Consider the following 26,184-nt stretch of genomic DNA (forward strand, 5'->3'; position numbering starts at 1 on the left):
TGGTTTCAGTGGTATGTGAAGGAGGGCCAGTAAAGATTAACTCTACTGTGTTTATTGGGAAACCAACCAACCAGCTAACCAACAAACAGACGTGGAATTTGGACATCAATTGCTATCCCAGTTTCTAGGGCCAATGATTATAATCTTGAAAATTTAACTGATTTAAGTGATTTAAACTTCAATTTCTTCATCTGTAAAATACTATAGGATTCAGTGTTTAATTTTTCAAGAAGATTCAGTGAGAGGCCAGTGTGAATTGGTAAGAACAGTGGAAAGTTTCATTTCAAGGCCCCTTAGTGCTGACTGTGGGATAAGTGACTACCAGGAACATGGAGCTTTAGAGCCCTACAGAACACTTGGCATGTATGACGTTTCACCCTCACACAGCTTCCCCAAGTACAGCTACAGCTTTGTCTTATTCTGAAAGGAGATTTGGGTTTTCTTTGGGGCCTTTGTAACAGTTCCACCAAGAGACAATCCCAAGAACAAGGACAGTGCTAATCATTTAAGAGGAACAACTCTCGGAGATGCTTTGATCGAATGTTAGAAATCTCCAAATACAGCCATGACAATGTGAGTTTTGTGAAGACACCATTGTTGGGCCCTCATGGTACCTCTTTGGATTAGGTATTACAGTGTCTCCCTTACAATGGGGAAATTGGAGTTATGAACAAGGGCTTAACAAAGTACTTCTAGGGTATAGACCTGGACCTCTAGATTAGAAAGTGTACGTAGTTTTTCCTGTAAAAACCTTAACAATAACTTCACATTAATATAACTCTTTAAACTCCGCAGTCTAATAGAAGAGTTAACTGATTGGTAGCACTAGAGTCAGTCAACGAGCAATTGTAGTCCAAAGCCTGCATGTTTTAGTCTGAAGCCTTTGCAGTGATTTACACTTTTGCACCGGAATTTTAGCGCAACACCTCAACTCTCCACTTGGTTTTATTTACCAAAGGTATTGGACTTTAAAGAATAAATAAAATATCAATTTTAATAAGACATTAATGAGACATCAGGACTCTCAGGTCAGCGAGTCCATGCCAGTGAGTCACTGCCAGCTTAGGAAGTTCATGCTGCTGTCTAGCTCTAGTCCCGTTTGCTAATACAACTCCAGGTACGGATGTTTCCTGTGTTTGTTCATTTATGGCTTGGTGGAACGCTGCCTTGGAGATGACTTTTCTGTTTGCACTACCTTGCACTGAACTCCCCACTGTTCCATTTCATTCCACTCAACTGTGTTTGACTACAGTCAGCCCCACTGCAATGCACTCCACGCTGATTTACCAGCTTTCTCCATATAACATTTGTTCTTGTCCAGTCTGTCTTCAACCACGTGCTTCCTTCTTCCCTCATCTTCTTTTCTCTCCTCCCCTCTGTTTCTCATCTTTCCACTGACACTGCTACCTTTATTTTCTTCTTACATGTACATGAACAAAGATACTCAAGTCCCAACTTCTCCTTAGCTATGTCAGAGTAAACTCCCTGAAGTGCTTAAGGCTAAATCAAAAGTTAGGAGATGTACCCTTCACTAGAAACTTTGACTTTTTCTTTGAAGTTTAATTTTGTTCTTGAATGCTAAAGACGATATATTTGATATCTGTAAATCTGTCTGTACTCGTCTGTGCATGTGAATATATATACATGAGCAAAAAAATGAAAATAAAGAAAAGGAAAAAAATCCCCCAAACTTCTGCTTTGACTGCAAGATTAGAGGTTCTAACTTCTTGATTATTCCTTAACAAGAACATTTTAGAGAAATCAGTATCTTTTGTCCTCATTCCATATAGATTACTGCAGTTTGCAGACAGCCCTTTTGCATATTATGTAAATAGAAAGTTACATTAACAACACTGTAGGTAATGCAGGAACATTTTTTTTTTTAATTTCCCCCCTTTTTTTCTCATAGAAAGAGCTCCTGATTAAGAACTGTGGTTGCTGTTCATCTTTAATTCCTTGCTGACTCCCAAAGTGCTGTCTAGGATTCCTCAAATTCTTTTCATAAAACCATTAGGTACCACCCCATCCTAAGTGGTTCCCAGTTGGCCCTGGTGAAACTTTTCAGTAGACTCTGTTCTATTACTTGAATGGCAGGTAGTTAAGGTGTGTATGCTGGGGTAAGAACTATCAAATTAAAATCTAATGTCCATAGACAGTATTTTTGTAAGAGGGTTGGAAATCCAAAATGGAGGTTAGAGGAAAAAAACTTCCAGAACACTTCAGAACTGAATAAGTGGGGTCCCAGTCCAACAGAGACCAGGAGGATGTGGGACAGGAGAGAGGCCTCATGCTCTTCACAGTCAACATCCTATTACATGGAGACACTTGGTGCTCTTGTCAATGGATGTTAGGAATTTCATGAAACTATTAGAATAATGGAATGCTGCTTGCAAGCCGATTACCTATGAGAAACACACATATGAAGACAGGATTTTACAGAGTTGTCTAGGACCCTGTGATCTCTGCAGGTCCAGTTGTTTACCTATGTGCTAGACTTCCACCTTACAATAGAGGCAAGAAAGGCTTGATTGATCCTCCTCCAATCAGATAGAAGGATCTGATTATAACTCACAAACCTACAAAAAAGAAAATGATGTGATTTTCATCGGCTCATGAAACTGGCTGACCTTAAGAGGTCCGCACAAAGTCTCCCTGTGAGCAGAGATAACAGTGTCTCCACACTGGCAGTGCTAAGCGCGTTCCCTCATGCTCTTTTTGAAAATGTGTGTTGTGATTGTGTGTGACACAATTTACTTATTATTATGGCAGTAGGAGTTGAATGTGATTGAAAGCCATCAAAAGGCACAGCGTCTGAATGTCAAACATGGCTTGTCTCTAATTCCAGACAATCTGGCTGTCTGTTCCCCTTCCCCATCCACACGGATTCTCAGCTTTCCACTGAGTGGCACTGATTTTTTTTTTTTTTTACATTTTTCTGTTCAGGTCAACATATCTGAACATTTGGAGAGCCGGAATGAAAACCAGTTTAAAGCTGTGTTGTGAATTTCTGCTTAAATAGGTTGGGTAGGAGAGCAGCAATTAAATTTTTATAAGAAAAAAAAATCTTCCACGAAGCTTACTGTTTTCTGTATTTAACTCTTTCCCACTTTTTCTTTCCAACTTCATTAGCCTCCAAGTAAGTACAGCATATTATGGATGTCGAAGGAAGTTTTATTTAGACTTATAAGGGCTGATCTATTCCCATACTGTTTAAATTAATGTTCAAAAAAGAATTCAAACCACATTCTAACATTTGGACTATGTAAGAAGGAAACAGATTTTTTGGAGGAAAAAAAAGATGTTGCTTTAGCTAAGCAGAATGGGCTGCAGGAGCAGAGACATGCGCAGATCTCATTTCTAAATGTGTGTATTATCTGATAAGATCTGGGCTTCATGTGCATCAATTCAGAGAGTAAATGAGCCCCTGAGCAACTTCCTTCTCTTCGGTCCTCCCCTCCCTCCCTTCTTTCAGCCCCCTGCCCTTTATTCCCTTTTATTTTTGTCCCTCCTCTTCTCCTTCTCCACCTTCTCCTTTTCTCCTAACATATGGACTTTTACTTTTATCTCAGACACCTGCAGCCTAAGGCTTGGAAACATTTGGGGTTTTCACCTAACCAGTTTCTTTTCCGACCAAATTAGCTTGAGAAATGCAGGGTGACTTTGAAAGCAAGAATCTCTTGAAATAGAATGGCCTCAATTTACATCAGTTATAACATTCGGAGAATTAAGTTCCCAATATCTTCCCCAAATACCACACTGTGCCCACACATGGAATGCCTTGTTAGGTAAGCATCCACACATGTGATCTTCCCTGTCAGAAAACAGCTAGAGAAGAAAACAAAGTCACCGATTTTGTGTTTTTAATGCAATTGATTTTTTCCCCGTTTTTCAACTGCAAACACTGAGACATAAAGAAGCATTGCTATAACTTCAGAAAGGGTTACAAGGCTAAAATTGTGTGTGTGTATGTGTGTGTCTGTGTTGCATGAGTGAATTACATTTCAATTAGCCAGCTTTTAGCAACAATTACTTACTTTGGTGTGTTGGCTTCTATTTGTAGCATGTATGTGAATATATTTTTTCTCATAAATGAAGTGTAGTTTTAATGAAAAAAGAAAAGAAATTAGTGAGTTAGAAAAATGCCAAAGTCTACCTTTTAGAAAACATATCACCTTCTGGAAAGAAGCCACAACCTGTCTTCCATGTTCTAAATATTGTAGTGCTTGCCTTTGAAAATAGCTGACATCATTGAGGAGGTGAATTTTAGGATTCTTCAAGTGATGGATTACATAAAGCCAGGAGCAACTAACCTACTCCTTCCCAAGGATACCCTGGGTTAGCACCTCTTCCTGATCACATTAGTGTCCAAAATGCTTTTCAAATAGAACAAAACTTTGTCCAAGATGTTGTAATTTATGAAGACTGAGAAACCAGTCATGGACCCAAACCTTAAGTAACCTATTTCATTTTCTTCAAGTCAGTCTTGCCACACTTATCTGCCCTCCAGTCAATTTGCAAACATCATGTGTCAGTGAACCCAGTGAACTAATCCATCAGAACGTCCTCCACTTCCCTGGTTTCCTTCTACAAGACTTGTTTCTTATGTACCATCCACATCCAACTTACCCAGGGCTTGTGTAGGACTAAAGTTACTTTCAGACTAACCCTGAAGAAGGAGTCAGCGTATGTAGTAAACCAATTGCCCATACCTTGCCTAGATAGATGCTCTAAATCAGAGGTGATCACCTATACTGCTGATCACAGATAACTGTGCAGAACAAATCCAATGATTCATCCACACAGGGGAAGGGGGAAAGGGCAGGAAATGTGATCCTAGCCTGTGTACTGGGAGCAGAGATTAGGTATCATAAACGATTAGCACATATAGGTGGTTCTAGACTATATCTGAATTCAGCCAGTCTAGACAGTTTACACTGTTTGCTACAAAAAAAAAAAAAATCAATGTAGAGAGTTTTTCCAAGACCAAGTCTCAAACTGGGAGACAAAGAGTAGAGAGAGAGAGAGAGAGAGAGAGAGAGAGAGAGAGAGAGAGAGAGAGAGAGAGAGAAAATCCTAAAATATTCCACATACATGTAAGAAGCACCTGGTTACATTTGAACTTTTTAGCAACCCAGTCGTGTGACTAGAGAAAGCCTTTTACAACTAACTGTTTTCTGGGAGCCTTAGCTTTCTTGTCAAATGGTTCCTGGGGACTGGTAATATTCAAACTGTTTAAATCTGAAGGCAATCCCAGAGATGACAAGCAAGGTGAGCAGGAAGCAGACCCAAGTTCACTGTTATTCTACCAGATGAGGACAGAGCTTCTCCTAGTGTCAGAGAGGTTGTTGAATAGAAACACAATCAGATGGTCCTCACCAGCAGAATGACAGGAAGGAGCAAGGCTCTAGCGACTTCTTCTGTAAATGTCCTGAGACTTTCTGACCGCCAGAAACATCACATCATTAAATTAAAAGCCCACACAGCACCAGCAGACAGAGAATAACAAATTATTATTCAGTCTGAAAGATACATGTAAAAGTAAAAAGCACATGGAGTGGGGTGCTGCTTATATGTTGTTGGAGTCCTACTCAGAAAAATATATTCATTTTTATGGCTGTCAGCTTCAAAAAGGGTGGGTACACAGAATTACATTTTGTAGCTTCATTTTCTTTTGTCTGTATAGTCAGAGGGGCCAGACTGTGGGAGAGGGTAGGCCACAACAGCTCACAGGCATCACTCCTGCCACGTCCTGTCTCACCTGCGTCTCCTCTACCCCCAAAGCTACCAAAATTAGACTATGAGGCTTACATTGCCCCAGCCACACGCTCGAAGCATTATCTCCTATCTGCGGTATTGAGTGCTATAATCCTACAGCTAAATGTGGTAACCCAAATTTCACAGGGATGCTGTAGCAGGCTTGTCAAGATAACCAATCTCAGCGTGTAGAGTGCGAGGTCGCAGTAAGCCTGTAGGCTTGGAGCAGTGTGGATGCTTTGTGTAGCTTCTCCTACGCACTCTATAGCTTACCCATCTTCGCAGAGATCACAGGAACCCTAAATAGCAAATATGGCATCTGAACTAGAACACCACCTGTTTTGTGTAAGTGGAGATGGGCTTCTGCCACTGGCTGCTTCTCTTTCATTCCCACACTTTTGCTGGAGAAGAGAGCAAGTTTAGAGTCCATCTCTGTTGTCTGGCTGATGGAATTAATGTGAAATTGTTAGCTTGTCTATCCCTTATTTAACTACACCTAGGCCAGAAGCCCCTACCCTACTCACAAAACAGCAACTTACATAAATCTTTAACATATGTTGCTTTGGACATTTTATAGATAGATGCTTGCAAGTGTTTGGGATCCTAGGCAAGCAAAATCACTAGGCTTGTTTGACAATCTTCTTTGTTCCACATTTGAGAATATTTATCATTGACTTTTGTGGGTGAAAAAAAATCTTTGTCTCTGCTTCTGTCTCTGTCTCTCTGTCTTTCTGCCTCTGTCTGTCTTAGTCTCTCTTCCTCTCTGTCTCTGTCTGCCTCTGTCTCTTTCTGCCTCTGTCTCTCTCTGTCTGCCTCTGTCTCTCTGTGTCTGCCTCTGTCTCTCTCTGTCTGCCTCTGTCTCTCTGTCTCTTTCTGTGTCTCTATCTCTCTCTGTCTCTCCCCCTCTCTCTCCTTCCCTCTCTCTCTCCCACTGCCTTCCCTCTCACATCAGATTACTTAGAAACATGCAGGTTTGACACATGCTTTTACCTGAAACTCTGTCTACTCCTGCTGCTTTATTGGACCCCTAATTACTTGTAAAAAAAAATAATAAATTGGGCAGGTGTTTGCTCTTCCAGTTGATTAATTGACAATGATTTCACCACAATTGACAGCAGAAAGCTAGGAAGCTGCAGGTTGGGGTTCACCAGCTTGAGAGGAGAATTTACAAACGGCTGAAATTGCCAACAGGCTATGTTTTTCATTCCAGGCTGAGCGATTTCCTCATGTTGAGCACTGTCACAACGATAATTCTTTATTTTATACCTGTGAAACTCTGAGGCAGATAAAATGAGTTTAGAATTTTTTAACTAATGAATTAATATATATATATAATATATATAAAATATATATATATACCGTAAGTGAAAAAGATAAAAAAGATAATCCAAATTAGTTCTTGTTAACTGGGAAGGCAGGTACTACAGAGAAACAATGGTGGCTAAGGTTCGCTTGACCGGGTCTTTTCACCACGTCTGAGATATGGCTTTTCAATTCAGCTGGATCAGAAGCGGCAGCAGTCAGCAGAAGGAGGCCCCTGAGAACTGAGTATACCTCCCAGAATACTAGCTTCACAAAGTTAGGGCCATTTGGTAGTAATAGTTTTTAAAGTTTTTTAAAAAAAGAAAAAAGAAAAAAACAAAGTCTACAGGATATTTTTAAGCTGGTAAGCAAATAAAAATGCAGAAAAATTAAGAAAGCTGAATTGCAGAAACAGATCAAGGAAGCCACACCCTTTCCTCCTGTTGGACCGATACTGACACTTCCCAAGTTTTATAAGGATTCTAAAGATAGATTGAAGAACTGGAGATTTTATAGTTTTAGTTCATAGTCCTGAGCAGACAGCTTAATTTCAGATAACAGGCTTTCAAAATAGAAGTAGATTGGTTAATAGAATTTACCATGCAAAAGAATGTGGCAAAATATGTAAAGTAAGCTAGATCTGAGGTTTGGCTGGAGCTGGGCCGTATTTTTATATTGATCCTTCAGAACCCATTCACTAGCTCTATTTTTATTTTACAGCTGGGCTTGTAAGCATGAATAATGTAGTTACACAAATAGCGTGGAAACTGAGTGTAGCCATGAGGGAGTGAGAGAGAAAGGAGTCCATATTTCCTAACAACAACTACAAATAGGGAAGACATTTTTATGCTTTTAAAGAGACAGCAACAGATAAAGAAGACATAGCAGCAATGCTTATCAACTCAAAAATACTATCAATTTTTTCGTTGTTGTTCCTGAAACAGAGATGGTAGGAGAATGCCTTACAAGGAATTATTATGACATACTTATGACATTGTAACTGATCAAATTTATAAAAAGAAATAATTACATCTCAGATTCATGTTAATATAAACATAAAATTGATGGCCCATCTCACTTTAAAAAGGACCTCCCAGGACAGGCTTCAGATTCTAAATATTTTAAAAACCCATTTCTACAAAACCAACAGGCCACTTAATGAAAAATGATAAAGCAAACTCTGTCTTGAATGTTTGCATTTAAGGGAAATTGTATTCCCTTTGACTGAAATGAGAATATACAAAATAAAAATTTAGTATTATTGTATATTTTCAGCAAAGGACTTTGGGTCCCATCTCTGTTTCCTGGGATTCATATCCTTAGCTTCATGTTTTTTGAATGTCCTTGTTTGCTAAGCTTTAACATGTTACTTTGTTAGAAAAAAGTATACAGAGAAATATATATGTATATACGTATATGAACATACATGTATATATGTAATGTATGTATGTTTATACACACACATATGTATGTATACATGTGAGTCCAGGTATCGTTGTCTCTAAAAAAGAAAAATGGATCCCCTGGTACTGGAGTTACAGCCTGTTGTGAGCTGCTTAATATGGGTTCTGAGAACTAAACTCAGGTCTGCCAAGCCATCTCTTGAAATCTTGACAGGATTTTTAGTTTGTTTATTTGTTTTTGTTTTTGTTTTTGAGAGAAGAGTGCTTTTATTTTCTCTATCCAAGGAAAACAAACTGAATTTTCACAATTCTTACCAAGGATGTGCATGGTCAATTTCTTTTAACCTCTAAAAGTTTGTATGGAACCTGCCTGCCTCTCTCTCATGGGGAGCCATGTGCTCTGCTCTTGTGACACTGGCCAAGCAAAGCATCAGTTTGCCAGGAGGCTAAATGATGAGAGGCCCTGTGGCTGATGTACCTGATGTCACTGGCCTATTTTTAGATATTTCTTAGGAAATAGCTCCAGTTCCTAATCTTATCAGATAAGAAATTAATAGTACTTATTAAGGCTGATTAATCTGTCCACTGAGTGCATGTGTGTGCACTCACACACATGCACACATGCACATGAGCAAGTGAACACACACACACACACACACTAACTGCATCAATCAGAGAAACTTTAACAAAAGGATGGGGAAGCAAGCTTTTAAGAACTTCTTGTAGAAAATAAAGCCATTCTTTTTGTGAAATTCTCCATTTCTTGACCCTTACCTTAGCACCTTGATTGCTTCATTGATAAAGTGGTGTATACTCAATGCCTGCTCTTGATAGGCTGTGAGTCCAGAAAGACACCAAGCAGACAGGCATATACCAGCTGTAAAATTGCACACTCTGCCATTAGTGAGTCATCCAGACTACCTACTTCATCTCCTTCTACCCAAATATTGCATTTTCCCTCCCAATAAAGATGTTTTATAACAGCAATGTGGTGCTGTAACTCACGGAGGCTCAGCTGCTTATGTGCTCTCTGTGTCCTCTAACTCCCACCCGATCGGGCGAGCATATGTTCTATCTCTTTCATGAATTATTGGTTGGTGATTCCATGCTGGAATCTACACTTGGAAGGCAGTTTCCCCACCCCCATTGCCAAGATTCCTGCTCATTCTTCCAAGGTCCATATTGTCTAATGGCTTCCATGTTGTAAAAGAATCCCTTCAGGTAATACATCTAGGGGCTTGGTCTTCTAAATTCTCAATTAACAAAAACCATCCTGAGCTTACACGGTTACCTAAGGTGCTGCAGTTCCTCATTTTGGTTTTCAAATCACCATTTGTGTACACTATATTCAGAAAGGGGGAACCACTCTGCAATGAGCAAACTCAGTTGCAGACACTTCAGAGTTCGATGATGAGGCCCTCAGTAGCTCAGCCCAGGGGAGCAGTACTCACCATTTTCACCCCTCCTACTTTTCCACAAGTAAAGTTCAAGCAGGGGGAATAGACAAGATTCAGTAAGTGAGCAGTGAGGGGATTTTGCTTCAGCCTTTGTCGTTTGGATTTTCTGGAAGGGATTCCAAAGCATTCTCATGTGAGCAGGGGTTTTGTTCAAATGAGTAGTTATTGGTTATCTCTTAACAGTGCTATATTGCATACTGGCTAAGGACCAAAGAGAATACATTTTCTCTCAATTGTCTGCATGGCAGATGATTACTGATGATGTGAACTGGAAGCAGAAATTGACTAGGCATGTTAGAGTAAAAAGACCCCACAAAAGAAAAAGTTCTGTCTTAGCTATGAGCTGTCTATAGGATCTTCCATGCAAAAGGCCAGAGAAATTGAAAGTGCTTAAACCAAAATGCCTATGATTTTGTCATAATCATGGCCATAGATTAGATGAACTGTGGAGAAGGAGATCTGATGTTCTGAATGTCTTTTCTGTAGGAGGAGCTAAGGTGGGAGGAGTAAGGAGAGGAAGAGGAAAAGGAAGAGGAGGATCTAGGAAGAGCAGAGGTATAGAAGCAATGGAGAGCCATGCAGGTATGGAGAGCAGTTGTGGATAACAACTTTTATTTAGGTTAGCTAATTGGGAAACAACTCTCTTTGAATAGGCATATTGTTATTGAGTATTACCAAACATATAAAGCCTTTGATTAATCTTTAAGCATTAGAGTCTCATTTTCTTACTGGGCCTGCATGGATGGTGGGATGGTCTGGGCAATGCCAAGCCATGCAGAGACAGTGTGGAAGATTGACAGAGCCATCTCCCATGCTGGAGTCTTGTGGGTGGCAGGGCTGGTGTTTCTGGCTGGCCATTTTTAGCTGCAGTGTGCACATGGCCTCTGACCACAGAAAAAAGGCAGCTGAGCTAGGCAGAGCCACTGCAGCTTAGATAGTTGTCTTGACCAGAGGCCATTTTAAAATATCTCCCTCAACACTTTTCTGTAAAGAGTACCCTATTTCTAGAAAACCATATGAGAACATAACTGAAACTGTGAGGATCCAACACCTGGAATGAAAACTGTACTGACCAGCTCACCCCACCTTTCTCCTTTAATCCACTGAAGCCTCAAGGCAATGAGGTTCACTGGTACCCCAACCTTGGAGACTGTCCCTGCTGTACAGGAGTTCTGTTCTCTCTCTCTCTCTCTCTCTCTCTCTCTCTCTCTCTCTCTCTCTCTCTCTCTCTCTCTCAATGCTTTCTATAAAAAAACTATTTTTCAAAATCTTACCCTCTATAATCTTTACAATTCTTTCTTCAAATTTTGAAGACATGAACAGGAAGGCCTCTGGCTTGGATTGGGTTTGGTGGTCACTGAGTTTCTGGGACTATCACCTCTGAAGCAAAAATAACAGAGCAGAGTGGGGGTCCATCACTCTCAAAGATAACAAGATATTCCCACATCACTGAGTGTAAATAATCCACCATAGGAGAGTTTACACCATAAAAATCAAGAAATGTTATAAACCAAAGCTTATGGGAAAATACAGGAGTTTCTCAGTCACTTACTTGGGGATCATTTGCCTTCTATCTAGTCATTAAAGAGTTGTTACTGTGCTGTAAGGGCTGTGAGAAACAGCTCTAGACAGCTCCAAAGAAACAATGTCCTAATCCCAGTTTCACAGTTTAAAAACTAAAAGAAAAGATATCAGAGCAAGTCTTCCAAGTTCAGGCATAGACAGGAAGGGCTTTTCCGAGTTTTCATTCATAAATAAGCATCTGGGCAGGAGTCTTTCTTCTTTGTGAAAGGCAGTGGCCCATGGTAGGTTTTTAGTATTCCAGTGGATGTCTCTGGACCCATGCACATATGGGCACCACTGATTGTAGTTCATGGGCTGTTGAGGAGAAAAAAGAAGAGGACATGAACTTAGAAGGATGTTTTGAGAGAAATCTGGGGGTAAGGTGGAAGAAATAGGGGTACATAGAAATATAGCTTAGTGTATACATTTTGGAAATCCTCAACAAGTCAATTTTGAAATAGTGCCATTATCAGTTTTAAAAGAATTTTATACAAAGTATTCTGATCATATTCTTCCTTCTCTTCTTCCTGATCCACACCAACTTCTTTACCCAGTCAACTTTGCTCCACCTCCATCTTTCTCTCTTAAACCCATGAAGTCCTGCTTGAATTTACAACCACTTTGGGTCATGGGGCCTTTCTTGGAATATGGTCAGTAAAGGGGACAGATCATTAAAAAAAAATCCAATTCCCCATCTCTCAATAGCTGTCAATGTTAATACTTCCTAAGCTATAGATGGGACTATGCCTACCTCATCCCTGTGTGTTAGCATTTTCTCTAGCTTGGGTATGGGTCTTGTGTACACTGTCACAATCACTGTGAGTCCATATGTAAAACTTCCATGTTGTGACCTAAAAACAATATTTTCTTACAGTCAGCAAAGAGCTCTGGCTCTTACAGTCTTTTTGCCTCTCTTCCTTAATGGTATCTAAGCCTTTGAGGAAGAAGTATAATTCAGATCTCCCATTAAAAGGCCAAGCACTCCACAGTCTTTTTATTTGTTGAATGTTGAGTTGTGAGTCTTCATGGTCATCATCATCTATGATAAGAAGAAGCATCTCTAATACTAATCTGTGGATATAATCATAAGCCATTAGGAGCCAGTTTAATACCATGAGCATTTAGCCAAGCAACATTTCATATCCTCCCATCAGGCTGTGAATTCTTAGCCTCATTGACAGGGCCAGTTACAGATTACATGTCATGCAATGGTCCTTAAAGACAGTCAGAAAGTATTGATTTCAGTCTTTGTGAGGGTTTCTGTTGCTGTAATAAAACATCATGACCAAATGCAGAGGAAAGGTTTATTTGGTCTTACAACTCTCAGTTTACAGTCTATAACTGAGGGAAGTCAGCGTAGCCATTCAGGGCAGGAACCGAAGTAGCAATTGTGGAGGGATACTGCTTGCTGACTGGCTCCTCATGGGTTGCTCATTCTGCTCTCTTCCACAATCCTGGATCACCCGCTCAGAGATTGCACAGCTCAAAATGGGTTGAACCCTCCCATATCTATCATTCATCAAGAAAATATACCACAAACTTTCACACAGCTGATCTACTGGGAATAGTTTTCAATTGAGTTTCTCTCTTCCAAATTGACTTTACCTTGTGTTAGGATGATAGAAAACTAAGCAGAATAATTGATCTCTCATTAACTTGACACACCAATATAGTACAATAGAAACAAAGCATTTACTTTCTTGGTTATCCTCAAAGTTTCATATTAATATTGATATCTCAACATAAAACACTTTTTAACTTTTAAAATTCCTCAGTCTTTTAATTGTCCAAAGTCTTTTTAAACAGTCAAAGCTTATCCAAAGTATTCAATGTTTCTCTGGCTAGGATAGCAGCTCCCAAGTCCAGCAGGCACTTCCTAGAAACAAATAGGTTAGTCTGATCAAATAAGCAAGTAAACTAACTGCAGCTCTTCACCTTTGCCTCTGATCCTCCAAATCTCATCACCCAGTATCACCTCAGCTCTCCAGAATATCTGCTGCAGCCTTTGCCAACCCCGGTTATTTATCCCCAGTGGATCACACAGACCTTCCCTTCCAAATTTCCTTCCCCCCACCTATTACTCTGTCCTAGCCCCATACTCCAGCAGGCATTCCTTGGGAACCCACAGGCTACTCTGACCAGGAAAGCAAGTAGTTTAATAACCAATCTTCAACCCTTCACTCATTCCTCCAAGTCCAAACTCCAGTCTCATTCCCATTCCCAGATCTGTATCATACCATCTGCTATGGTCTCTCCTCACTCACTGCCCTGCTTCCCAGGGGACTAATTATCCAGATCCTGCTTTCCTCCTTGTGAAGAACCTCTACTGTTCCCATCCCATCCCTATTCTTATGCTTCAGGTCCCAATACCTAGCAACACATTTTAACTATAATCACCCCTCACAGTGGGGACACTAATCAGAATCTCAGAAGATTTTTTTTATCAGGTAAGACAGACATACAACACTTTCCTAAGAACCAGAGAGGAAACAGAAACCAAATAACAAAATGTCCACCCAACCAAGACATCAGCACCTAGAATTAAAATGCTCCTAATTCCAGATGCCTAGACAGCAGCATAAAAATGCAGTCAATAATAACTAGAACAATATGTTACTACTAGAGCCTAGCAACCCTACTAGCAGACTCAGAATAATCCAAAATAGTTGAATCACAACAAAGACCTTTAAACAGCCTTTATGAATCTGGATAAAGATACTTCAAGGAGAAAAGAATAAATTCCTTAAAGATATCTATGAAAACACAAACAGTGGAAAGAAATGAATAAAAGTGTTCAAGATCTGAAATGGGAAATAATCAAGAAACAATATCTAAACTGAGGGAAATATAGAAATTAAAATGTTAGGAACTTGAACAGGAACCAACAAAGCAAGCTTCATAAGTTACGGAGGAAGGAATCTCAGGCAATGAGGACATGATAGAAGAAATGGATACATCAGTCAAAGAAAATACTAAATCTAAAAAACTCCTCGTGTAAAACATCCAGGAAATTTAGGATACAATTAAAATTCCAAATTTAAGAATGGTAGAAATAAAGGAAAGAGAAGAATCCCAGCTCAAATGCCCAGAAAACATTTTCAACTAAATCAAAGAAGAAAATGTCCCTAACTTAAAGGAGATGCTTGTAAAAGTACATGCAGTATATAGAACACCAAATGGACTGTATCTGAAATGAAAAAAAAATCTCAGCACACAATCACCAAAACACTGAGCATACAGATTAAAGTGAGAATATTAAAAGCTACAAAGGAAAAAGACCAAATAACATATAAAGGAAGACCTACTAAAATTACACCTGAGGTCTCATGGAGACCCTAAAAGCTAGGCAGCCTGGATAGACTGGTGCAGATTCTAAGAGATCAAAGAGGTCAGCCTAGACTACTATTCCTAGAAAAACTTGCAATTGCCATACATGGAGAAATAAAGATATTCCATGATAAAAATGAATTTATGCAATATCTACCTGCAAATCCAGTCAGTCCTACAAAGGTGCTAGAAGAAAGACAACAAACTAAAGAGGTTAATTAGATTAAAAAAAAATTAAAGGCCTATAGCAAATTCATGGCTCTGAGTTTATTGTTAGGGTGTTTTCTATATTTTATTTAGAAATAGCTGAGAGAAGTTAACAGACAACAGTCCAGATTGCCTTACATGGATAGTTGGTTTTCAAAACCGTCAGAAGTCCACAGCATTGAGGTTACAAACATTTCTGTATTAATGTTCATTTTGATTAGAGACCTGTCTGCTCCTGATAGCTTCCTGTCTTGGATTCTAAGAAGAAATTGAGCATCTTTGGAGTTACTCCAGTTGTGGTGAGACAGCCACTACGCAAGAATTACCTCTTGTCATCTACAGACAAATCACTGTCCAGAAAATGACACACTTGCAGAATAGTCGACTGATTATATCTGCCAATACAGAGTAATCAGCCCTTAATAATTCTGCATCACTAGGTCTGTCAGATGATCCTGGGCCTTCTAGAAGGCTGAAGATCGAATGTTCCAACGTTTTGTAGTATAGGGACTGTCCAGGTGTTCAGGGTCTCTATAAATTGGCTAAGTTTTAGAAGCTATGCTTTGTGTTTCCCATAATTTCAGTTAACTCAGTCATTCTGGATTTCTGACAGGGTTGAAAACTTATAGTCTCATAGCTAATTTTGGCTATTTACTTTGAGAGAAAAAATTTGAGAGGTTTTCAGCTGACATTCATTTTAAAGCAAAGAAAAAAGCCAGGTTCAGAACTAAGTCTTTTATTTAGGAGAGATGACAGAGGTTCTGTTTAGTCAACAAAATGATGGACTGAGTATTAGGTCTATCTTGCACATTATTGACACAAATTGGTATAGTTATGCTCTAATTGTATTTTGAGAGAAAAGTTTTATTTTAACAGGAAGGGTGATATGTAGGAGGAGCTAAGGTGGGAGGAGTAAGGAGAGGAAGAGGAGGAGTAAGGAGAGGAGGAGCTAGGTGACAAGAAGGGGTGGGGGAGGCATGGAGGTAGATGTTCGCATGTCTCCGCCAGTCAAAGATAGTTGATATATCTAGGTTAGGTATTGGGTTACACTTCTGATTGTATGGGCATCTTGTAATTGAGCATTACCAAACTTATAAAACCTTTGATTAACATTAAAATTGTATAAAAGCAAAAAGGAGAAGGGGGGATGGGATAGGGGTTTTCTAGGGAGGGGAAATAGGGAAAGGGGATGGCATCTGAAATGTAAATAAAATATCCAATAAAAAATTTGAAAAAAGAAAAAGCATAGTATGGGCATAGAATGAAATAACCATGTAACTGAATATTCTGATATTAAAACACGAGATGTTTATAAAGTAATAAATTGTATAATGTGTATGTATGATTGTATGATATTATACATAACTGACCCCAGTAATTCTACTAGGAAACTTTTACAGATGATAAACACTTTTAGTAAATTAGCTGGATACAAAATTAACTCACAAAAGACAGTAGCCTTCTTATATACATATGGTAAATGGGAGAAAAAAATAACCCAGGGAAATAACAACCTTTTACAATAGACTCAAGTAATATAAAATATCTTAAGGTAACTCTAACTATGCAAGTGAAAGACTTGTATGATAAAAACTCCAAATCATTGAAGAAGGTATCAAAGGATGGAAAAAATCTTCTATGCCCATAAGTCAGTATGATCAACATAGTCAAAACAATCACCCTATCAAAAGCAATCTACAGGTTCAGTACAAAAAAAAAAAATCCCAACCAAAATCTCAACACAATTATTCACAGATTTTGTAAAGATAACTTTCATCTTCATATGGAAATTATAAAAGAACTTCTGCAGGTATTACCATTCCCAATTTCAAGTTGTATTACAGATCAATAGCAAAAAAAGCAGGACATCATTATCATAAAAAGACATATTAAATGAAATTGAGTTGAAGACTCAGATGAAAATCCACAAACGTATGAACACCTGACTTTTTATAAAGAAATACACACTAGAAAAAAAGACATCATTTTCAACAAATGTTGGTGATCAAACTAGATGGATGAAAATAAGAATCCAAATATATCCATACTGACTATCCTGCACAAAACTCACCTCCAAATAGATCAAAGACTTCAACATAAAACGAGACACACTGATCCTGATAAGCAGAAAATGGGTTATAGCCTGAAATTCATTGGTATAGTAGAAAAGTTTCTAAACAATAGGAGGATAGCACATGCATTAAAATCAACAACTAATAACTGGGACCTCATGAAACTAAAAAGCTTTTGGATGGCAAGGGACAGCAGCATTAAGACAAGGTGATAGTCCACATAATGGGAAAAGATATTTTATCAACTCTACATTGGATAAAGGGTTGATATCTAAAATATATAAAGAACTCAAAAAATTACAAATCAAGGAAACAATCCAATTTAAAAATGGGGTACAGATCCAAACAGAATTCCCAATAGAGGAAACTCAAATGGCTCAGAAACACTGACAAATGTTCAACATCTTTAGTCATTAGGGAAAATCAAATCAAAACTGTCTTGAGATCCCCCCTTACACCTGGCAGAATGGCTAAAGATCAATTCAACAATGGAAGCTTATGTTGCTGAGGATGTGGTGTAAGCAGAACCCTTCATTCATTGCTGCTGGGAATGCAAACTTGTGCAGTCACTATGGAAACCACTGTGGCTGTTCTCAGGAAAATGGAAATAGATCTACCTAAAGACCCAGCTATACCATTCTTGGGCATATACCCAATGGAGACTTCATCAAAGCACAAAGAAACCAATTCAAGCATGTTTATTTCTGCTATCTTCAAAATAGCCAGAAACTGGAAACAAACTAGATGTCCCCAAACAAAACAATGAATAAGAAAAATGTTGTACATTGACACAATGAAGTATCATTTAGCTATTAAAAATGGCTACACTTAAAATTTACAAGTGGATAGAAATAAAAAAAAATCATCCTGAGGGAGGTATCCCACATCTAGAAAGAAAAACACAGTATGTGTTTACATATATGTGGATATTAGCTGTTAAGTCAATGATAATCAAGCTATAGTTCATATAACTACAGAAGGTAAATATAGAGTTTTGGGCTAGAGGTTTAGAGATAGATTTCATTGGCAAAGGGAAATATAATAGATAATTATTGATGAATTGGAGGGGGCTTAAATGGGAGGATTGTTTGTGAAAGCAGGGGAGGAGTGAAGTGGTGGTACAGGGAAAGACAGCTAAAATTAAGAGACATTAGAGGGACAGTATAGAAACACAAAACAGTAGAAACTTCCTAAAGTCTATACATATAAGAAGGTGATCTAAATTAAATTGTGAAATTTAATGAGAGAGAGAGAGAGAGAGAGAGAGAGAGAGAGAGAGAGAGAGAGAGAGAGAGAGCAGACTAGTTATCTTTTGACTTCTCACAAAGCTTTCAATACTAGGATTGGGTTACATCTAGTTGAATTGTTGGTCAAAGGAGTCACACCTGGAATCCCCAAACAACCCAGGCTGTCACCAAGACAATAGATTGTTCTGCATGAACTGACTTCAAGGTTCCATTCCTGAAGAACATACCTAGACAACTCACTGAACACAGAGAATCTGAGCTGGTGCCTTCATAGATCCTTCACCCCTAAGTTCTAGTCTCTGGCAAAGGAAGGTACTCTGTACACTACCAAAAGAGAAAAGTAAATGCCAATCAAGCCACAAGCTCTTTGATTTACATTGTTGTCCAGCCCCCAAGATATGCTAAGGCAATGATAGCACAAAGATTATAGTTCCAACCAACTGATAAATGATTTGACTTAAGGCCCACTCTGTGAGATAAGAATCCATATGTGATGCTGCTTAGATGTTCAAAAATCTGAGACTAAATAGCCCAAGGACTGAGGGTAAAACAAAATACTACTGATCTAAAAACAAAACAAAAGCAAAGAACAAAACATAGTAATATGACTCCTAATGATGTTCAACTATGCGCATAGTTCAGTGCCTTTTTCAGTCATCACCAGCAAATGTGCTCCTGTGTTCCACAGCCAGACGCCATACAAAGAGTGAGAGACCTTAGAACACTCAGCTTTAAATAGGATCTCTCCATCAAATCCCTCCACACTGGGCTCAGGGCACCCTTTTGGAAGATGAGATAGAAAGAGTTTATGTGTCAGAGTGGATGGAGAACACCAAGAAAGCAAGATCCTCAAAATCAACATGAGCAAAGCTCATATGAACTCAGAGAGACTTAGGTAGGGTATCCAGAGCCTTAATGGATCTATACCAAGTGCTCTGTGTCTATAGTATGGCTTTCAGTTTAGTCTTTTTCCCCCAAGAATTTCTTGATGTATGAATGAATGTGTCTCTCTGACTTTTATGCTTTCTTCTGAGCTCTTTTCCTTCTGTTGGATAGTCTTGTCCAATTTCGAAGTTACAGATTTTGTTTTTCCTTACTAAACTTTGTTTCATGTGTCTTATTATTATCTCTTGGAAGCTCGTTCTTTTTAAATGAGAATCAGAAACGGAGTGGGTGCAGATGAGATGGGAGCTTGGGTGGAACTGGTAAGCGTGGAGAGAAGGGAAATCATAATCAGGATATATTATGTACAAAACAAATCTATTTTAAAGAAAAGAAAAAAAAAACCAACCCAAAGTCCATCTATAATTCCAAAGTCTTTTAACTGGGGCTTCTTGTAACATCAAAAATAGGCTATATACTTCTTATATCAAAAAGCAAGAACCAGCATATAGCTACAATCAGATGAAACAAACAAACAAACAAACAAACAAAAGTTCAACAGTGTAAAGCATAATGTCATACTTCCGGAACTCACCAACCTCTGGTTTCCAAAGAGTCTAGGTGGCTCCAGTTCTCAGGATCTGCCATCCACAGAATATGCAGCTTATTTCAAAGGCTGAGGGTGGGGGGCTCCACTTGACATCTGCTCCTTTCTTTGGTGGTACTGGCATCTCAAAATGCTGGCATCTCTGTTGCAAGTGGGCTGCGCTATCACCAAAAGCCTCTCCAAAGCTCTCTTTAACATAGTTCAGTCCCCAACTTCTGTCTGTAATCTCTTCAATCCTGGGGATTCTACTACAGCTGAGACTGCATCTTTGCTAATGGTCTCTCCTTACTGCTTATGGTGCCAACCCTCAGGTGTTCTGCACAACCCCTCCCCCCCATGCCTCCATAATCAATACCACCCAACGAAATCTTACATTACCAAGTATTGTTTCCAGCACTAGGTATTGTCTTGGTGCTCCAAGGACTGCATCTTCTGTGTGCTAATGCTGACAAATATTTCCCATAAGATTGTTCCTTAACAATGCTGGTATCTTCTTAATCACAGGTAATTCTTTGGCCCTAGATGGTTAGTACCAATTGTTTCAGTGTTGCAGCCCGTACTGCCCATTCCGGTCCAAGGGTCAGGGTCTAGCGAGAGAGAGAGAGAGAGAGAGAGAGAGAGAGAGAGAGAGAGAGAGAGAGAGGATAAAGGGGAAGAGACGCGAAGAATGGAGACAAGACAGAGATTCTGATCAAGTCTCGTTTATTGAAGGGAATTCTGAGCTATTTATAGGCTTTTGCCACGTGCCTTGTAGGCGCGTGGTTACCACGTGCCTTGCAGGTGTTGATATGACGTAAGCCTTACAGGCGTCTATAGCGTGGACAGCACGTGCACCGCAATGCCTTGCAGGCGTGGATAGCACATGCGCCTTATAAGCATGTATGGCGTAGATAGCACGTGGACAGCACGTGAACTGCATGCCTTGCAGGCATGACTACCACGTGCACCTTGCAGCTGGGGCCAGTAAACAGCAACACAAAATATGTGGGATATCAGAGTGTGCTTCAGCTGTTGTAGGCTATTGAAAACCAAATCTTTCGTCAGGGTATATGGTTCCAGATGGCTGCAAAGTTGATCTAGCCGCTTTCTGCTAAAGTCAGCTCCCAACATTTCAGAAAAGCAAAGAGTTTCTTTTAGTGGTTCTGGTCTCTTGGTAATCACAGTTGATTCTTCTGGCCCAGTTGACCAGAATCAGAGATTCTTAATTCACACAGCAAATAAATTAGAGTCTTCACAGGACTGTCAAACTTCCCTCTAAAACTTCACAAGCTTGGCCTCCATCATCTGCCTACCCTGTTTTCACCATTGTCTTCTAAGTTGCCACAATATTTCACTAAGCTCTGTATGTTCAATGGCTTTTCTAGGTTCAAGTTCCAAAGACCTTCCACAATTCTCCCCAAATTTTCACTAATCAAGAAAATGCCTGACAGGTTTTCTCACAGGCCACTCTGGTGGAGGCATTTCTCAATTGAGGTTTCTTCTTGCCAAATGACTATACCTTGTCTCAAATTGGAAAAAAAAACAACCAACCAACCAACCAAACAAACAAACAAAAAACCACAAAAAACCAACTAACCAGGATAGTTACTTCCATAGTCATGTCAACCACAGCAATAGATTACTCTCTGGTACCAATTTCTATCTTAGTTAAGGTTTCTAGTGTTGGAGTTAACACCATGATCCAAAGCAATTTGAGAAGGAAAATGTTTATTTCAACTTTTAACACACTCTGTCATGGAAGAAAGCCAGGTGCTCAAGGAAGGAACTGGTACAGAAACCATAGAAGCATGCTGCTTACTGGTTTGCTTAGCCTGCTTTATAATATAACCTAAGATCACTGGCTCAAGACTGGACTCTTTCACATCAATCACTAATCAAGAAAATGCCTGACAGGTTTTCTCACAGGCCACTCTGGTGGAGGAATTTCTCAATTGTGTTTTCTTCTTGCCAAACAACTATACCTTGTCTCAAATTGGAAAAAAAAAAAAGAAAAGAAAAGAAAAGAAAAAGAAAAGAAAACTAACCAGGATAGTTACTCCCATAACAACCATACCAATGTTGCATTGCTGGGCATATATTGTCAGGAGAGTTCTTTTTTTAGAAAATATTATTTTCCACCCCCTTACAGTACCTTTCAGGGTTAGTTGGGCAATATTGTTGCCTACTTTTCTCCTCTAGCAGTATGTGTAGCCTTATGATATCCTTCCAGCCTTATGAAAGCTATCCAGTGCTGATGAATATTCCAGTTGAGTAATGGTTAAATCGTTCCACTTTCTGTAACTTAAGCATGATGGCTTTTTTTCAACAATAGCGTCTTGCTATTAATCCCAGAAAGTAGCCAAGAGTGTGGGGCAGTGGGCTGTGAGAGGCAGCTGGGTACTTGGTCAAGCACAGACCTCAAACCCTGGATAGCCTAAAGAGGCTTTAGGTGTTTGACCTTGCTCGTGGACCCTGGTTCCTTTCACTCAGGACAGCCCTCTATAGGCCCTCCAAAGAGAGATTTCTGTAACACAGCACAGGTAAAGGGCGTGACTACAGGCCGTAGAGCCTCAAGAGATCTCCATACTAATGAGATACCTAAAGGCCAGAGGGCGTAGCCAATTAAGCATTTCTTCCCAGACCCTACTCCTACTAACAAAACATATTTAACCTCAGGCCAGCTCTGAGGACATAGGGTATAGCGTCATCTACTTTCCACCATGGCAATAAACCTTTTAAAACCATGGACTTTGGGGCCTGCTGTGGAGAACCATAGAGGGGGGCCTTCAACTAATGAGCCGCTGCCTAATCTCTGGCTGGAAGACTTCTCTACGTTCCAGCTAAGGAGGACTGCCAACTCAAGCAAGCTAGCAGAGCCAGCCATGACCCAGCCAAGCGAGTTGCCTCAATCAAGAGTCTCATCTACCCAAAGGGGTGCCAGAGGAACTTTTCCCCCACTCCTGGGTCCAGCCTGTATTCTCCCTCCTCCATTTCAGTACTTCTGCCTTCTCCCAGTGACACCTGGGTGCCTAAGGGCTGACTCCTCAGCCCGGAGATGCCCCAATCCAATAGCTCTGCCCCCACAGGACCTCAAACTGGGATTTCCCCACACCTGGAGTGAAACTCAGTGGCTTCCTCTAACCTGGCATCTGCCTGGCACCATGTGGAGTGAACTCAGGCAAATTCCCGAACTTCTGACCCCCTGAGTCGCCTGGGGCAGCAGACACACGAGACCCATAACTCAGCCCAACAGGACCCATGCCCATGTGTGAACCACAACCCTACACAAGAGTAGTGGCAATAAATAGCCGATAATGTGTAGTCTATGTGACCACATTGATCAACAATTCAAAAAGAAGCAACTCATTTCTGGTACTGAAGATTTTATTTGGTATGTGCGTTTGAAATATTACCCCCACCCACATTATAGGGTAACTTCACTTAAACTCATTTTACCACGTATACCCATGTAATTTTATGAAGCTTCTAAAGTACTAGGTTTCCACATGGCTTTTTTTGAAAGGTCTTTACTGTCATTACTCCCTTCTAATGTTCTAATGTTCTGTTCTGTTCCAAGTGGTGTCAAGGCAAGCAGGAACTATCAGTTCAAGCTATGCTGAAGCAGGAACTATCAGTTGGCTTTTGCCATGGTGCAATGTAACTAAGCTCACAACATTTCTGATTGCTTAGTAAGTGCTTGTTCTTACAGATTTAAAAGGCAGCTGAAACCCAGCTGATCAGTAGTATTTTATTGGGCGTCTCTGGTTCAGACTGAGGTAGCTCTACAGTTTTTCTGCAGTAGTATGATTAAGTTACAGGAGCTGTGTTTCACATACTCCCAATCTTTGGACAGTGAACTAGCTGGCATTGTTTTGAAAACAAGCACCACCTTTTTCAGTGTAGACTTGGAATGTGTATGGGAAAAGCTGAAAGTTGGACCCAGTAATTCAATTAAGCTGGTAAAGATGATATTAAACAACATGTAAGTATAACATAGAAATAAATTACCAAGTATAGAAGGAGAATCCAAGCTGTGGTGCAAAGAAAGTTAAGTTTTAGAAGTCACTGTAAAAGTAATTCTCCTCAGCCTTGCCCTCATCACTAACCTCATTTAATCCTTCCTGATCTATTTTCCTTTTTCCCCTTTATAATAATATATTCGGTTTCACCTTCCTTGAAAGATTCCCTCTTACTATTTCTATAACCTCTGTGGTATTCCAAGTTAAATATCTTTAGCTAAAACTTAAAAACTAGCATCCCATATGTGAGGAAAAAAAGCAATGTTTGTATTTCTGTTTGTATACCTGTCTCAGGATATGGACAGTTCCATCCATTAGCTTGTGAGTTTCATAATTAATTTTTTTCTTAACTGATGAATAATATTCAACAGTATAAACATTTTCATTATCCACTTCTCAGTTTACCTACATTTAGTCTGTTTCCAATCCCTAGATATTGTTACAAAAAGAAAACAAAGATGAGCAAGTATATCTGTAGTGAGATATAGAGTCCTTTGGCTATCTGACCACGAATGGTATAGATGGATCATATGGTATATCTATTTCCAGTAGTTTTAGGAATTTCCATCTGGAGATAAATTCCATAGTGGTTGCACCAGTTCACACACCCATCTTCAGTTGAATAAACTTTCTCTCTCCACAACATTCTCATCAGTATCTGATGTCATTTTATAAATTAATGTTAGCCATTATGACATGGGGTGAGATGAAATCTCAAAGTAGCTTGAATTTGTGTTTCCCAGATGGCTAATGCTGAAGGTTCTAAAAGTGTCTTTCAGTTATTTGTGTTTTATCTTTTGAGAATGCTCATTTTGTTTTCTGGATGTTTAGGTTTTTAAGTTATTTGCATAGTATGGGTTCAATACTAACCCCTTTTAAGATTTATAGCTGTATAGATGGTGAAAGCTTTTTGTTTGTTTTGCTTTCTATAGGCTGCCTCTACACTTGAATGATGGTGTTTTATGCTGTACAGAGACATTTTAGTTTCGTGTGTTTCCATTTGTTAATCATTGCTCTTAATGCTTGTGCTTTTGGGGTCCTATTTAGAAAGTCTTTTCTGTGTCAAGAAGATCAAGTATATTCATTTCTCCTTAATCAGATTCAAGGTGCCATGTCTTATAAGTTGGGGCTCCCTCATCTACTTAAAGTTGAGTTTTGTGCAGAGGGGGAGATACAAATGTAGTTTCATTCTTCTACGTGGAGCTAACCAGCTTTGACTAACACCATTTGTAAAAGATGTGGTCTTCAGTGTGTTTTTTTTTTTTTTTTTTACCTAATTGACAAAAATTAGGCATCTGTAGGTACATGGACTTATGTCTGAGTTGTCAACTTAATTCCATTGATTAATGTGTTGGTTTTTATTAGAGTATCATGCTGGTTTTATTAATATTGTTCTGTACTATAACTTAAAATCAAGAATGTGAAACCTCCGGTAGTAGTTGTTCAGAATTGTTTCTGGCTATCCTGAGTATTTTGTGTTTCCATATGAAGTTTAAGATTTTCTTTTAAATTCTGTGATGAATTGTATTGGAGTCGTGATAAAGGTTCATTGACTCTGTAGATTGCTTTTGGTAGGATGGCCATTTTCAAAATATTAATTCTATGAGAATGACCTAAGACATAAGGCAGAACAACCTAAGACAGGCTCAGTCTTGTTTATGAAATATAAAGAGGAGAGATGAAGAGCTTCTGGGGCTGCTTGGCAAGAATTAATTTACTTTTAATGTTGTATCTCTGAATCTCTCAGGTGGAACAAACTTGATGGGTAATGGTAATGGGTAATGATTGATGTGTTCTTAATACATTTTGCATGTATTTTATTGAGAACTTTTTGAGAATATTCATCTTTATTAGAGATATTAGCCTATAATTTTCTTTTTTTTTAGTTGTATATTTGTCTAGTCAAAGTATCAGGGTAATGATATTCTTAAAAATAGGAAATGTTACTTTATTTTTAGTTTTTCAGAAGAGTTTGAGGTGTATTGGTGTTAATTTTTCTTTGGGGATCTGGTTGAATTCTACACCTAATCCATTTGTCCAAGGGATAATTTTTAGCTAGGAAATGTATTTCTTTGGATGTTATAGATCTATTGATATTATTTATTTCAGCCTGATTTAACTTTGAACATCATATATATTTACAAATTTACCCATTTCTTTTACATTTAATGGCTTGGTAGAATATGGACTTTTAAAGTATAAACGGGATTCTCTGAAATTTATCAATGTTCATTGTGATGTTTCACTTATAGTCTTTTAATTTTATTAATTTGGATTTCTCTTTTAATTAATTTAAATTTAAATAAAGATTTAATTAAAGATTTGTCAATCTTTCCAAAGAAACAACTTTTTGTTTCATCAGTTA

The sequence above is a fragment of the Arvicanthis niloticus genome, chromosome 17 (genome assembly GCF_011762505.2).
Source record: "Arvicanthis niloticus isolate mArvNil1 chromosome 17, mArvNil1.pat.X, whole genome shotgun sequence".
Lineage (NCBI taxonomy): Eukaryota > Metazoa > Chordata > Mammalia > Rodentia > Muridae > Arvicanthis > Arvicanthis niloticus.